At 40.0% G+C, this 16,377-nt stretch overlaps 1 protein-coding gene across 1 annotated transcript in view; it reads left to right on the top strand.

The window, feature by feature from the left end:
* Positions 1-13,684: 13,684 nt before the first annotated feature.
* The window catches only part of klhl29 (kelch-like family member 29), a 310,192-nt gene continuing 307,499 nt past the window's right edge, over positions 13,685-16,377 (top strand). Inside the window, exon 1 of the mRNA XM_088324855.1 lies at positions 13,685-13,907. The gene's annotated coding sequence lies outside the window, so the exon portion shown is untranslated. The remainder of the gene's footprint in view (positions 13,908-16,377) is intronic.

Raw genomic sequence — 16,377 nt, 5'->3', positions numbered from 1 at the left:
GAAGGAAATACAACAAAAACAAAACTTCTACAAAAATACTCAAATGGACACACTTAAAAACAATCTATAGAAATACTATGAAAATACTGTACCACTAAAGGAATACTACCATACAAAAATACTAAACCAGAAATACAACAAAAATAGTTAGGAAATACTACAAAAATACTATACTACTACAGAAACACAACAAAAACAATACAGAAATACTAAAAAATACTAAAATGGACAGACATTAAAAAATATATCTAAAAAATACTACAAAAATACCACAACAGTAATACTATAATACAAACATACTAATACAGAAACATTATGACAAAAATACCACAAATATATGACAGAAATACTATGAAGGAAATACAACAAAAACAAAACTTCTACAAAAATACTCCAATGGACACACTTAAAAACAATCTATAGAAATACTATGAAAATACTGTACCACTAAAGGAATACTACCATACAAAAATACTAAAACAGAAATACTACAAAAATAGTTAGGAAATACTACAAAAATACAACTACAGAAATACAACAAAAACAATACAGAAATACTAAAAAATACTAAAATGGACAGACATTAAAAAATATATCTAAAAAATACTACAAAAATACCACAACAGTAATACTATAATACAAACATACTAATACAGAAACATTATGACAAAAATACCACAAATATATGACAGAAATACTATGAAGGAAATACAACAAAAACAATACAAAAATTCTACAAAAATAATCCAATGGACACACTTAAAAACAATCTAAAGAAATACTATGAAAATACCACTACAGTCATACTATAAAACAAAAAAAATATGAATACAGAAATATTTCGACAAATATGACAAAAATACCACATAAATATGTCAGAAATACCACAGGTACACTCCAACAATTTACCACGGGAAAAACTACAGAAAAGTGTAGAACTACTGGAAAAATACTACACTGGAAATACTATTGCAGAACTAAGAAAAAAATACTACAAAATAATACTACAAATACTACAAAATGAAACATGGACCTAACACATTATATCGCTTTAACTGCAAGCAACTTGAAAGTAATCAATTTAAAAGCAAATATAAAGAAATGTAACGTGTAGATGTCTGCATGTATATTTATTCATAAATTTAAAAAATGGAATCGGTGTCCAATATTGGCCCCTGGGCCAAATCTCTTAGCCAACTGCGGCCCGCAACTTCAAATAGTCCCCTGATTTAGGGACTCACAGTATAATTAAGTAATAGTTTTATGTTATGTCAAATTCTTTTTGAGAAATTTAGCAGATCTCGTTGATGTTTCCACCTATTTGGAACCTTCATTCTGATTTCTGTCCTATAAAATACTAATAAAAAATGCTACCATGTTTATTAGGTCCACCAAGTGTCATCCAATCGAGGACTCAGAAACAAGATGACGTCATGTCTTCAATTTTTATTTCTTGTAAGGCCTCTTAACCGTGTGCTATCCTCTATTATGACCGCTAGAGGACAGCCGGCTACACGTTTAGATTTTCAAGTACTGTAGTGTAAAAATCAAACAATAAACAATAAAATCCGTAAAAGTATTATCGACAGAAGAAACGCCACATAAAAGTACTAAAATAAGTTAAAAAAAAAAATCAAAAATATTAATTGAGATTATCAACACAAAAATAACGTACATAAAAGTAATGTTTAAATAATTATCCCTTCAAACCATTGTCAAATGTGACAAAAAACAAAGAAATCCCAAACTAAACAATATATATATTTGGGGAAATGTGACAAATAAAACAAAAGCTTCCGAAAATTCCACCCTAAAGCGCCGCACTTTTCTTATCCGCCATTTTTTTTTTATTGTACAGCGGTTTTTGTGCTGCTGCGCATACTCCCTTTTTATGTCGCTCGTTCGTCAAGGACTTAACGCGGCAATAAAATGTTTCAATAAAATGTCTGACTGGCGCTGGCTCTTGTGCGCACATCCACTTTTATGTCACACCTTCTATGTTTATATGATTTCGGGCTGTGCTCGCAGCGTAACACCACACGCCCATTTGCAAACTCCCCAGGGGGAAAACATAGAAGCATGCTAGCAGGGAATGTTTTGATTTTGTTTAATATATACACGTTACTTGTCATGATTATTGATGGGAATCACCTGGGCCCGCTCCTTTGGCGGGCTCTGATTGGCTCCCTGTCCCTACTTAAACCCAGTCCTGTCAATCCCCTGTGGTCAGTCCGTCTGCGAACCTCAGTGAACACTAGGCAAGCTTTTTTCGACCCTGACTCCCACCTTTCCCGTTTTTGATCCTGGTCACATCGGCTCTCCCGTCCCGGCTTTTGGCCTCTTATTGTCTGGCTTACGACTCGCTTCCGACCCCGACCATGTTTTTGCTCTTCTGTTCCGGCTACCTGTCATGATTGCCGATTCAGAGCACCTGTGACTGCTCGTTCTGTCATGATTGCCGATTTAGAGCACCTGTGACTGCTCAATTGGCACCAACAGCCCTGAGAGATGATTGGCTGATGAACTCCTTTAAACCCCCCCGGCTGTCAAGAGTTCCCTGTCAGATCGTTATCCGAACCGTTGCTCCCAGCTCGGCAAGCTCTCACGTTCAGACTCTGTTCCTGCCCTGTTTTCTCTGCCTGATCCTCGTTGCCAACCTGTTTCCGGACTTCACTCTGCCCCTTTCTGCCTTCCCGTTGTCCGATCTGTTTTGCCCCGCTATCTGCCTGACACCTGTTGCCAACCTTGTTTCCGAACTTGACACCGTCCTTGATCTCCCGTCCTGGCTAACGACTTGTATTTCCTGCCTGTCTTCGACCATCCTCGCTCGACACGGAAGTGCCATTTCCGCGTCTCCTGCTACCCTTGTCCGTCAACCATTGGATCGTGGAAGCAAGCCCTACTCTTTCTCTTTATTAATAAAAACCGAGAAAACGAGCCCTATTGGGTCATGTGTCTGTTTCTGGTTCGTGACACTACAGACGCGTTTTTTCCATCCCTGAAACCGCAATTGCTCGCCACGGAAGATCCACTTCCGCGGTCGGAACACCACCCGAGTACCAGAGCGACTTGCTTCCCGCGTCCAGCGGACACCAGATCGTGGGCGCAACCCTTTCTCTTTCTTCCAATTAAACTTGTGAGAAACGCAACGCAAGTGGGTCCTGTCTCCGTTCTGGTTGTGACATTACTTTAAAAAAGTCGTTAGTTAGAGTTACTCACTACTTGTTAGTCACTTCATTACTCTTCAGTCAAAGTAACTAGTTACTGGGGAAAGTAATCGATGGGTATCAGTGACGTGTGGGGAGATTAGTGTCTGGTGAGGCACAGTCAGATTTACTAATAATTGAACCTACAACTAATTAATTATTTGATTAGAAGAGCTATATAAACTATAGCATAGAAAAACTAAAGACTTAGTGTTTTACCTGAAATGAGCTGTATGAAATTGGGATTTTTTTGCTCATGCCTGCCACCTCTGGCTTGTGCCGTCATTGCACTGGCAAGATCCTTCATGATGCGAGTGCAAGTATGTGCATTTCTGAGAATAAAATCTTCTTTTTTTCATGTTTTTCTAGGTTTGGTTGGCGTTTGGTCCTTACTTGAAGCGGGTTTCTTTCGTCATTTTAATGCTACACGAACAAATTGAAACAAAAAATCTGAAAAATTAGCTCAGTGCAGGAAAATGCTTCCTAAGTTAACTATAGCTCATAAGTTGCGTGTTACAATAACCTTCTGTAAACAAGCCAAGTCAAGTCATGTCAAAGGGCTGCACAGACCACATATATTTGCAAACCACAGCCTATTATTACACCACCCCCTGATCTAAAACCTACATGAGGGCAAGGAAAAACTCAAAAACCTCAACATGAGGAAAATGAAGAAACCTTGAGAAGGGACTGCACATGAGGTAATCCCCTTTCCAAGATGACTAGGCCGCAACAGATGTTGCAATCACAAATGATCCACAGACATTGTCAACATGAAATATAGGTCATTCATAAGCTAGTATCAGGACCAGAACGGAGACAAGACCCACTTGTGTTGCGTTTATCACAAGTTTTATTGGAAGAAGGAGATAGGGTTGCGTCCACGATTTGGTGATTGCTGGACGCGGGAAGCAGGTCGCTCTGAACGCGGAAGTGGATCTTCTGTGGCGAGCGATGCCGGTGTTGGGATCTGAAAAACGGGTCAGGACAAAAAGAGGTCGAAAAGCCGGGACGGGAGAGCAGACGTGGTCAGGATAAAAAACGGGTCGAAGCCGGGGGACAGACAAGAGCAAAAAAAGGTGGGAGTCAGGGTCGAAAAAGGCTTGCCTAGAGTTAACTGAGGTTCGCAGACAGACTGACAAAAGGGGACAGATAGGAGTGTGTTTAAATAGGGACAGAGAGCCAATCAGAGCCCGAGGCAGTTGGCGCCAAAGGAGCGGGCACAGGTGAAGGGTCTGGGCCCGGACATTAGGGGAAATTACATCTGAAAGATATGAGGGAGCAAGTCCATGCAAGATTTTGTATAATACCAACATCTTAAGTTGACAGGGAGCCGATGCAGGTTGGCTAAAATCGGAGTAATGAGATCAAACTTTCTTGTCTTAATTAAAAGCATCGTGTGTCAAAGAATTTGAAGTTTTCTAAACAGTAGTTGAGTCAGTTGAACAGAGAAGGACAGGTATTTGAGTTATACCCCTTAATATTTATTGCACCTCACCAGCAACAGATTTATGCAACAAAAGGAGCCGGACCACCATTCAAATGCTCAGTCAACTCTAAGCATAATTCGCTGTCACCAATTAACCTCCCACACACGTTTTTGAAATGTGGAAGGAGACCGGAGTGCCCCGAGGAAACCCACGCAGGCACGGTCTCCGAGGAAACTCACGCAGGCACGGGGAGAACATGCAAACTGCGCAGGTGAAAATAGCTTTTTAAGTAAAATCAGACAAATTTAATACCATCAAAAAGTTGTGTTTACTTTTCTATTTTTTATAAAATGAATTTACATAGAGTAAATTAAATTAAAGTAAAGTAATACTGTACAGTATTACTTTATTCTTTCGTCGGGAATACAAGTTGCATTTAATTTTTTTAAATTATTATTTGCAAAAGTTGTTTTCTTGTAAAACAAACTGAATTAGGTTTAATTCGTTTAATTCTGACGTTAACAGGAAGTGACCAACAAAATGGCTGCCCCTGAGATGACCACAAACTGCTGAACATTGCTTTTGAACTCATTTCATCTCATCTCATTAACTACACCGCTTATCCTCAGTAGGGTTGCGGGGGTGCTGGAGCCCATCTCAGCAATCATCGGGCAGGGGACACCCTGAACTGGTTGCCAGCCAATCGCTGGGCACACAAGGACAGACAACTCGCTCATTCACACCTGGATCGGCCAATCCACCTGAAATGCATGTCTTTGGAATGTGGGAGGAAACCGGAGTACCCGGAGGAAACCCACGCAAGCACGGGGAGAACATACAAACTCAGCAAGTCCGGTAGCTGGATTCGAACCTACACAGGAGGTTCCCAAGACCTTAGAACTGTGCCGCACACGCGTTAACCACTGCGCCGCCGTGCTGCCCTATGCTTTTGAACTCGTATTACACAAATTTTATGTCACCATAATAATTTGTTTACTCATCTATTTATTTTTATAAATACATGTCGATAAGATTATTTTTTTAATCCATAATTAGCAAAACTTGTTTTTTTAAGTGTTCTACAGAAAACGTTACTTGAGCGTGATTGTGACGTCATTACAGTCAACAGGAAGTAGTCACCGATATGTCCGATCCGGAGATGGCTACGAGGTAAATTTTGTTTTAATTCATATTTCACACATTTTATTCACCAAAATGCCGTGTTGACGCTTGTAATTTTCAATTAACTAAATCTAGTTGTGATTATTTGTTTGAACTAGGGGTTGGTAACTCAAAATGTTGAAAGCCATATAGAACAAAAAAAGAAATAATAGCATATGATTGGAGCCATAAAAAAATAAAATAGATAAAAGCTTAAAAGTGTTTTAAGAAAGGCAACACACACTACAAATGCACTCTAAATATCGACATTCATTGGTAAATGTTAAGAATGTTTGTGTCATGTTTTCCTCCTACAGAAACCATATAATTTTCCATTATCAAACATTTTGAAAAAGTGCCAAGGAGCCACTAGGGAGCGCCAAAAAGCCATGTGCGGCTTCAGAGCTGCTTGTTGCCTATATTACTTTATTCTTTCGTCGGGAATACAAGATGCATCCAAAAACATGACAAAGCCTGAAATTTGAAGGTGCACCTTATAATCTGAGAATGATTATACAGTTTGAGGGGTATATTAGAAGTGACAAGATTGGATAGATTAAGAAATGAAATTGTGAGAGACAGAACTGGAGTAGTAGTGGAACTGAGCAAGCGTATGGATAAGAGAGTACTCGGTTGGTTTGGACACATGGAGAGGATGGATGAGGAGCCAATGTTGAAGAGGATCTACAGAGCTGAAGTCAATGGAAGGAGACCAAAAGGAAGGCAGCGATTGACGTGGATGGATGGTGTTATGAGTGGACTGCAGGAAAGAGGTCTCAATATAGTGGAAGCTAGAGCTATTGTTGGTGATAGGAATGAGTGGAGAGGTGTTGTAAAAGGATAGTAGGATGTTTGGACGTGTTCTAAGGGATGGGCAGGGCGCCTGTATGATGCGGCAGGGGTAAACCAGTGAAAGCTGTCGGGCCCTGCTGTTGAACAGAAGACTGTGTTGTGTCACCCTGACCCCAAGTGACATGGCCGCTTTCTTGTGTCCCGTTTCATCTTGAGGGACGAAAGCATGACCAACTTGGGTGCTGAGGTGCTTAACTTGATTGGATGTTTGGGCATTTGGGTTGGCCATGGTCCCCACAAATTTTTGTGTGTGTATTTTGCTACTTTTTCCCTTTTTTAGTTTTTTTTTTATTTGATTTGATTTGTTATTGTATGTGTTTGTCTTGCTGTTGGTCACTCCTCTTGAGGGATATGACCAAGGTAGATAGATAGATAGATAGATAGATAGAACCTTATAATCCAGTATGTTTTAAAGACTGAAAAATAAGGTGAATAAAATTGGAAATGTTTAATTCAAATGCATAATGAAATTCTATTACATATAGTACTAAATCCAGATTGTGTAATGTTAGATTCGTTTTTTTCTTAAATTTTCCAACACTTCTTTCAGCAACCTTAGCTCTTACGAGAGTTTAAACTTAATTTCTATATATATATGAAAGTGTGTCAGAGGGGGCTATTTTTGAAGGTGCGTCTTATACTCCAGTGTGCCTTATAGTCTGTAAAATACGGTACATGTTATATGAGTGTGCTTTTCCATTCCTTTCTCTGTATATTCACAGCCGCGTAGTTACATAAGTGTCTTACTTTGCTCTCAGAAAGAATCTGATCACTATAGCAAGCAATTAACCTTCGAAAGAAGAAAAAAAGAAAAAAAGAGAAGAAGAAAGTAAGCTCAGTGGTGGTGGGTTCAGAGTGAATCAATGCTCTTTCATTTCCAGACAGAGATAATGGATCAACACAGACATGCTGTCTGACAGCAGACTTTTTCTTTGTGTGGGATTGTCTATTTCCGCCTCCACACGACACTCTGGAACTGATAAATAAATACATATACACACACACACACACACACATATATATTTGTCTTTATTGTCATTGATAACAACATAGTGTACATTCTTTACACTGAGATCAGACGTGGCACTCCAGGATAAACATAGAATAAAAGACTCAAAAGAGAAAAAATAGAGTGCCTCGTTATCAGCCACGAGTGTGTGTCCAGGATGGAAGACAAATGAGATAGGTGGGGTCTAATTAAGACATCATTTAGAGATAATTGGTCTAAAGCAAATTCAAAATCTAAAAAGTATGTTCCTTAATTGAGGAGCGTGGTTATAATAGTGACAAAATTGTATGCACACCAGAAAATAGTCTAATGACATCTCTCATTATCTCATCTCATTAGCTGCACCGCTTATCCTCAGTAGGGTCGCGGGGGTGCTGGAGCCCATCCCAGCAATCATCGGGCAGTGGGCAGGGGACACCCTGAACCGGTTGCCAGCCAATCGCAGGGCACACAGGGACAGACAACTCGCTCGCTCATTCACAGCTAGGGACAATTTGGACCGGCCAATCCACCTGAAATGCATGTCTTTGGAATGTGGGAGGAAACCGGAGTGCCCGGAGGAAACCCACGCAAGCACGGGGAGAACATACAAACTCCGCACAGGAAGTCCAGTAGCTGGATTTGAACCCACACAGGAGGTTCCCAAGACCTTAGAACTGTGCCGCACACGCGCTAACCACTGCGCCGCCGTGCTGCGTCTAATGACATAAGAAGGCAAAAAATGTCCAAAATAAGAGTCGAGAAATAAATCATGAATACTTCACCTCATCTCATCTCATCAGCTACACCGCTTATCCTCAGTAGGGTCGCGGGGGTGCTGGAGCCCATCCCAGCAATCATCGGGCAGTGGGCAGGGGACACCCTGAACTGGTTGCCAGCCAATCGCAGGGCACACGGGGACAGACAATATGCTTAATATAGTTTTTTTTTTTTTTTTTTTTTGTTTTTTTTACAGTTTTGTGTACTTGTCTAAGGTGGTGATGGGCCTGGGGAAGAAACGGTTTCTGAACCTGTTGGTGTTTTTTTTTTAATTCCAAAAAGAGTCGAGGCATAAAAAAACAATACACGTTTTTTTCTCCACATTTGGAAGCTAAATTTCTTTCCACAGTTTTGTGTCCTTCTTTAGGGTGGTGATGGCTCTGGGGAAGAAACTGTTTCTGAGCTTCCTAGTGTTTTTTTTTTTAATTCCAAAAAGAGTTGAGGGATAAAACACGAATACACTTTTTTGTTTACACATTGGCAAGACATTTTTTCCACAGCTTTGTGTGCTTGTTCAGGGTGGTGATGGCACTGGGGTAGAAACTGTACCTTAACCTATTTTATTTTATTTTTCAAATTTTTCAAATTAAGTTTTGAGAAATGAAATATGAATACGTATTTTTCCAAACATATGGAAGATATAGTTTTTTTTCTTTTTTCTTTTACAGTTTTGTGTACTTGTTTAAGGTGGTGATGGCCCCGCGGAAGAAATGGTTTCCGAGCCTCTTAGTACTTTTTTTTTTCATTATTCCAAAACGAGTCGACGGATAAAACAGTTTCTGAGCATGTTAGTGTTTTTTTTTTTAATTCCTGAAAGAGTCAAGTGATAAAATATAAATGCAAATTTTTTTGTACACATTGGCAAGATATATTTATTCCAGTTTTGTGTGTTTGTTTAGGGAGGGGATGGCACTGGGCAAGAAGCTGTCCCTGAGCCTATTATTCTTCTTTTAAATTTTCAAAATAAGTGTCGAGAAATGAAATATGAATACGTTTTTTTTCCAAATCTATGCATGATATAGCATTCTTTACACAGTTTGGTGTTCTTGTCTAAGGTGGTGATGGCCCTGGGGAAGAAATGGTTTCTTAGCCTCATTACTTTTTTTTTAATTCCAAAAAGAGTCGACGGCTAAAACATGAATACAGATTATTTTCTACACATTGGCAACACAGTTTTGTGTGCTTGTTTAGGGTGGTGGTGGTACTGGGGAAGAAACTGTACCTGAGCTTATTAGTCTTTTTTTCAATTTCCAGAATAAGTGTCGAGAAATGGAATATGAATAGCATTTTTCAAAACATATACAAGATATAGTATAGATTCACAAAGTTTTGTGTACTTGTCTAAGGTGGTGATGAACCTGAGGAAGAAACTGCCCACATGGTTGATATTGTTTTTCTTTTTCTCCTAGATAAAAGTCGAGAAATAAAAAATGTATACACATATTTATATATATATAAGCAAAATATGTATTTTTTCTCACATTTTCGTGCACTTGTTTAGGGTGGTGATGACCCTGGCGAATAAACTCTTACTGAGTCCGTTTTTCTAGGAGTTCAGTGTCTCTAATCCATCAAAATTTCTCATAGCTTCATTGCCCCCTTCTTTAAAATTTATTGTGTGTGTGTGTGTGTTTTTGGCATCACTGTTTTTCAGTACACGGTGGATGGGTGGTTAGCGCACTGCCCCACTGTGCAGAGGTTCAGGGTTTAAGTCCAGCTACCGCAGCCTCCCTTTGCAGAGTTTGCATGTTCTTCCCGTGCTTGCGTGGGTTTCCTCCGGGCACTCCAGTTTCCTCCCACATTCCAAAATCACGAATGTCAGGTTGATTGGCTGGTCCGAATTGTCCCTAGGTGTGAATGAGCGAGTGAGTTGTCTGTCTCTGTGAGCCCTGCAACCAGTTCAGGATGTCCCCTGTCCACTGCCCGAAGATGGCTGGGATGGGGTCCAGCACCCCCGTGGCCCTACTGAGGATAAGTAGTGCAGATAATGGATGGATGGATGTTTTTTAGTAGATGATTCAAGTAGTCAGGAAATCAGAAAAGGACATATGTAACAATGTAATACACACCCTTATTGAGGGTTGAGGTCTTTGTTTTAAAGGACTTGTCGTATCCGCCAGAGGACAGCAGGTAAAAGAGGTGGTGGCCGTATTGAAAGGAGTCCTTTATACTCTTGTCAGTCCTGCAGCGGTAGAGAGAGCCAGTAAACTGGTCAGAGAGCAGCTCATGGTTTTTTGTTCTATGTTGATGACTCTAAGGCAGGGGTGTCAAACTCATTTTAACTCGGGGGCCACACGATAGAACAAAAATTCTGTTGGGGGCCGGACTAGTAGATTAAAGAGGAGGGGTGAGAAAAGAAAGAAAGAGAGAGAATGAGAAAGAGAAAGAGAAAAAGAAAAAGATAGAGGAAGAGAGGAAGAAAGAAGAGAAAGAAAGAAAGAAAGAAGGGAAAGAAAGAAAGAAGAGAATGAAAAAAGAGAAAGAAAGAAAAGAAAGAAAGAAGAGAAAGAAAAAGGAGAAAGAAAGAAGATAAAGAAGATAAAGAAAAGAAAAAAAGAGAAAGAAGCAAAAGAAGAGAAAGAAAAGAAAAAACAAAGAGAAAGAAAGAAGAGAAAGAAAGTAGAGAAAGAAAGAAGAGAGAGAAGAGAAAGAGAGAAAGAAAGAAGAGAAAGAAAGAGAAAGAAGAGAAAGAAGAGAAAGAAAAGAAGAGAAAGAAAGAAAAAAAGAATGAAAGAAGAGAAAGAAAGAAAAGAAAGAAAGAAGAGAAAGAAAAAGGAGAAAGAAAGAAGATAAAGAAGATAAACAAAAGAAAAAAGAGAAAGAAAAGAAAGAAGAGAAAGAAAGAAGCGAAAGAAGAGAAAGAAAAGAAAAAACAAAGAGAAATAAAGAAGAGAAAGAAAGAAGAGAAAGAAGAGAAAGAAGAGAAAGAAGAGAAAGAAAAGAAGAGAAAGAAAGAAGAGAAATAAAGAAAAGAAAGAAAAGAAAGAAAAGAAAGAAAAGAAAGAAAAGAAAGAAGAGAAAGAAAAGAAAGAAGAGAAAGAAAAAAGAGAAAGGAAGAGAGAGAGAAATAAATACAAGTACAGTGCCTTTGTGAGAGGCACCTGGCTTTGTCAACATCATGTTGACATATTTCAACCTGCAGCTTGTTTTTCTCTTGCGCTTCTCTGAGTCTTGTCTCGCGGGCCGGATTCAATCCCTTAGCGGGCCTGATCTGGCCCGCGGGCCGCCTCTTTGACACCTGTGCTCTAAGGTTTTCCTATCTCATTATCCTAATTGCGAAGAGTGTCTTCTGCCAGTCATTAAAACTCATTGCTGCAAAAAGAAAAGTGGAATGTTGATAAAAAAAGAAGACGACTTTTCAGCGAAGTCGCCTTCACGGGGTTGCGTCTGCCTTCATTTGAATGCAGCCAAGCATAATATTTATAGTCTCTCTCTCAGATAGGACGACACCTTTTTTAAACGCTGTCTGTCCTGTCTGGGTTTGCGCCGCCGCATGAATTTTAAACACAGGACGCTATCAAAACGGTAGAAAAATGAATAGGGAAATTCAGGTTGTACAGGAAGTGGAACACATTCATCATTATCTGATTATTTTTCCATTTTGTTTACGATTTTTAACAGTAAATTATTTCTCAAGTGAAATAATAAGGCCATTTATTTGTCGACTTGACAAAAAAAATATAAAACAAGAAAAATAATCCTTACAATGAGGACCCCTCACCTGACTTATGACAGGAAAGACGTTTTTAAATGACAGTGCCTTCAGCAGAAGCCGTTGAATTGTTGCTTGCATTCTGGTGTTACTGCCTATGTATGTCTGATTGACTCTGGACTTCCCCGACTTCAGTAGCTCAGGAAGTAAAGTGTCTTGGGAGCAAGAGGTCGCTGGTTCGATTCCCAACTCCTTTGTGTTATATGTTGAAGTGTCCTTGGGCAAGACACTGAATCCCTATTGCCCCCAATAAGCAGGTAGGCGCCTTGCATGGCTGACGCTGCTATCGGTTAGTGTGTGAAAGGAAAAGTGTAAAGCACATTGTAAAGCGCTTTAGGAGGTATTCAGTGACTTGAAAAGCGCTATATAAATGCTATCTAAAAACAAAACATACATATATTTTTTTGTTCAGCGTTTTGTCCTTTTCATTTACCTTTACCTTCCAAAAAAACTCTTGTCATTCAGTTCGTGTGTCTACACTTGGGTCCGCCTCTTCAAAGCATAAAAAATAATCCAAACATTGAGCTTTGAATTTTGCTCGGGGAAAGAAAATAAAAAAAATAATATAAGAAAATACTATAAGAAAATAATAGCTAGGGGAAAAGCCCTTTTCCCAAATATTATTTGTTTACCAGAAACAAACAACTACGGCGGTGCAGTGGTTAGCTCGTGTGCGGCACAGTTCTAAGGTCTTGGAACCTCCTGTGTGGGTTCAAATCCAGCTACCGGCCTTCCTGTGCAGAGTTTGTATGTTCTCCCCGTGCTTGCGTGGGTTTCCTCCGGGCACTCCGGTTTCCCCCCACATTCCAAAGACATGCATTTCAGGTGGATTGGCCTAACCGAATTGTCCCTAGGTGTGAATCGGCGAGGAAGTTGTCTGTCCCTGTGTGCCCTGCGATTGGCTGGCAACCGGTTCAGGGTGTCCCCTGCCCACTGCCTGATGATTGCTTGGATGGGCTCCAGCACCCCCACGACCCTACTGAGGATAAGTGGTGCAGCTAATGAGATGAGATGAACAACTACCGTATAAAAGTGAAAAATAATCATTTTTTAAATATATTGCTGTAAAAATATAAAAAATATGGAAACAATAGGGGGCGGCAGTGGCTCAGGAGGTAGCGCTCTCGTCTTGGGATCATAAGATTACAGTTCGAATCCCTTCTCCTCCGTGTTACATGTCGAAGTGTCCTTGGGTAAGACACTGAACCCCTAATGCCCCCAATAAGCAGGTTAGCGCCTTACATGGCTGCACGGCCGCTCCCAAACTTTAAAGCGCTTTGGGAAGTCTTGACTTGAAAAGCGCTATATAAATGCAGATCATTTCATAAAGAAAATACTATTCAAAAACAAAATCATTAATAAACTACGTGGGGGGGGAAATATTTTACTGTAGGTTCTTTAACGAAAACCCAGCCCTTGAGCAGTACTCCTCCTGTGCTTCCACCAAGTCCCCTGCGAGAGGCGCTATCGTGCCAATGTTAGCCCGGAGCTGGCGCTCTGAATAAAAAAAAAAAAAAAAAAGAAAAAAAAGGGGGCGGCGCCTAATCAGGAGTAAAGTGTGTTGAACGTGCGCTCCTTCCACTGTTCCTCCAGTCTTCGCCACCACTCCATCGTCAGGCTGACGCACGGAGCTCACCTTCGGACAAAATATGCGCCAGCGGCCGCTCTTCTTGGCCGGATAAGGAGCACGTCGGAAAGGAGGAGGGGACAAAGAAGCACCGGACGGAGGGAGGACATTAAGCGACAGCTGGGGGACGCAAGCACCGGAGCCTCCTGAGGTAAGCGGCGACCGTCTCGGACGACAGCCGCCCACTTGTCGTGGGTATCAATGAACGGAATTAAGATTTGTGCGCATGCGTGGAACACTACAAATTACAACTTGGATATTTGCAGGACTGTATTAATACTTATGTAAATCAATAACACACTATTTGGAGTTAAAAGTAATGAATCACACTGTTATTTATTACTCTAGTATCTACATGATATGTATGTGAAGTTTTCTTAAACTATTGAATTGAATCGTCTTCTTTGATAACGACATGGTGAATAAAACACTGAATGTAACAAGTAAACAAATGACTATAAAGAGAAAGAACATGAAAGGCTGTCAGGATGAATAGGCAAAATCACTTACTATATAGTGCATAGAGACTAGCCTAAGTTATAATATTGCTAGTGCAATGAAATATAATCGTAACAAGAAGTGCAGCAACAAAAATCCCCAAACAAGTCACAAGGTATATATATTTTTTGCAGCATCAAAAATAAAATGCCAAATAAATCGCAGTGGGGAAGAACTGTCCAAGCCTGTTCGTCTTCTTTTTTTTTTTTGATTTCCAAAAGAATAGTCTAGGGCAGGGGTGTCAAACTCATTTAAGCTCGGGGGCCACACGATAGAACAAACATTCTCTCGGGGGCCGGTTTAGTAGATTAGAGGGAAAGAAAAAAAAGAGAGAAAGAAATAAGAGAAAGATAGGGAGAGAAAGGTAGAGAAGGTGGGACAAAAAAAGAGAAAGAGAGACAGAAAGAGAAAGAGAGAGAGCGTGAGAAACAAGAGATAAAAACAGAAATAGTGAGAGAGGGGGAAAGAAAGAGAAAGAGAAACAGAAAGAGAGAAAAAGAGGAGAGAAAGAGAGAAAGGGGAAAGACAGAAGGGGAAATCAAGAGAGAGAGAGAAAGAGAGTAAAGGAAAAAATGAAGAGAGAGCAAAATAAGGTAAAAAAACAGAGAAAGAGAAAACAAGGAACAAATAAAGAAGAGAGAGAGAGAGTGAAAGAGAGAGAGATAGAGTGAGAGAAAAATGGAGGAAGAGAGAGAGAGAGAAAGAGAGATTAGAGAGAGAGAAATACAAGTGCAGTGTTTGTGAAAGGCACCTGGCTTTGGCAACATCAAGTGGACCTATTTCAACCTACAGCTCTCTTTCTCTTGTGCTTCTCTGAGCGTTGTCTCGCGGGCCGGATCCAATCCCCTAGCGGGCCTGATCCGGCCCGCGGGCCACCGCTTTGACACCTGTGGTCTAGGGTCTCTAACGTGGTGCACATGGGCACCAGGGTGCCCACTAAGGATAGCTGAGCTGCCTGCAGACTTGTTCTGAAAATAGCTCATTCGTACTGGGTCATTGTGATTTTCTAGTAATATGTATTTTTTATTACCAAGTCTGTTTAACCCTACTTGCCAAGGGTGGGCAGACGTTTGGTTTCTAAAATGTGGCCAGGCGCCCAGGGCTGGAGACCTATCTAACTTTTCTCATTTGCATTTCTGAATAAATATACTAAACATGCATGTATGTTATATTTCTTTGTATATGGGTTTAGTTTTATCAAATGGATTTTGAAACTCTTAGAGTTGGAGCAAAATAATATCTTTGGTCCCTGTTTTAAGCACTTGTATTGATATTGAGTTTTGTAGTATTGGCCTGGAGAGGGATGGGCGCCAACAGGCTGTACTCGCCCAAGACATACTACACAAAATGGTGCCCATAGTGGTTAAGGGATCTAACCAACTAACCAGTATTACTGTAGTATTCTCGTATATTTTCTTAGAAGTATTTCTGTAGTATTTTTTTTCTATAACTGTAGTTGTATTACCAGCTCAGTAGCCTAGATGGTAGTGTGCCCGCTTTGAGACTGGGAGGTCGCTGGTTCGCGCCTCGGCCGAGTCATACCTAATTGGTAAAATGGCGGCGCCCTCTGTTGGCTGCGGCTGCATCGGCTCGCTACAACGGGTCAGGTGTATCGACATTTCGTTCTGTGTACATTGTTACAAAGAATGACAATACAAAGGAAATTATTATTATTATTATTATTATTTAGTAATATTTTTTCTAGTATTATTTTTGTATTTATGTAGTAGATCTATTTTTATTTCTGTAGTATTTTTTTATTTTATTTTATTTTTTCAAAATGAAAGCAAAATAAAATATGTCCCTATTTTAAGCACTAAGTTTAATATTTGATATTGTAGTACTTCTGTTGCAGTGTTTTTGTAGTAGACTCACAAAGCAACAATGGGCAAAAATTCGGCACTAACAAAAACACAATTAATAATATAGTAAAATATTTATTATTCTATATATTGTCCTGACATTTTTTACCATCTTGTACTGCTGGCTGGATTAAAAAGCCTGGCAGACCTCATGTGGGCTTATTTAGGATGGTGATGGCCCCGGGGAGAAGTTGTCTCTGAGTCTGTTTGTCGTTGTTTTAAGGGACCTGTAGCGCCTACCAAAGGGTAACATGTCAAATA

Source organism: Urocampus carinirostris, chromosome 20 (assembly GCF_059441175.1).
Source record: "Urocampus carinirostris isolate Australia breed hairy pipefish chromosome 20, RoL_Ucar_1.0, whole genome shotgun sequence".
NCBI lineage: Eukaryota > Metazoa > Chordata > Actinopteri > Syngnathiformes > Syngnathidae > Urocampus > Urocampus carinirostris.
The sequence above is the reverse complement of the archived record's forward strand: the minus strand, read 5'-3'. Positions and strand labels throughout refer to the sequence as shown.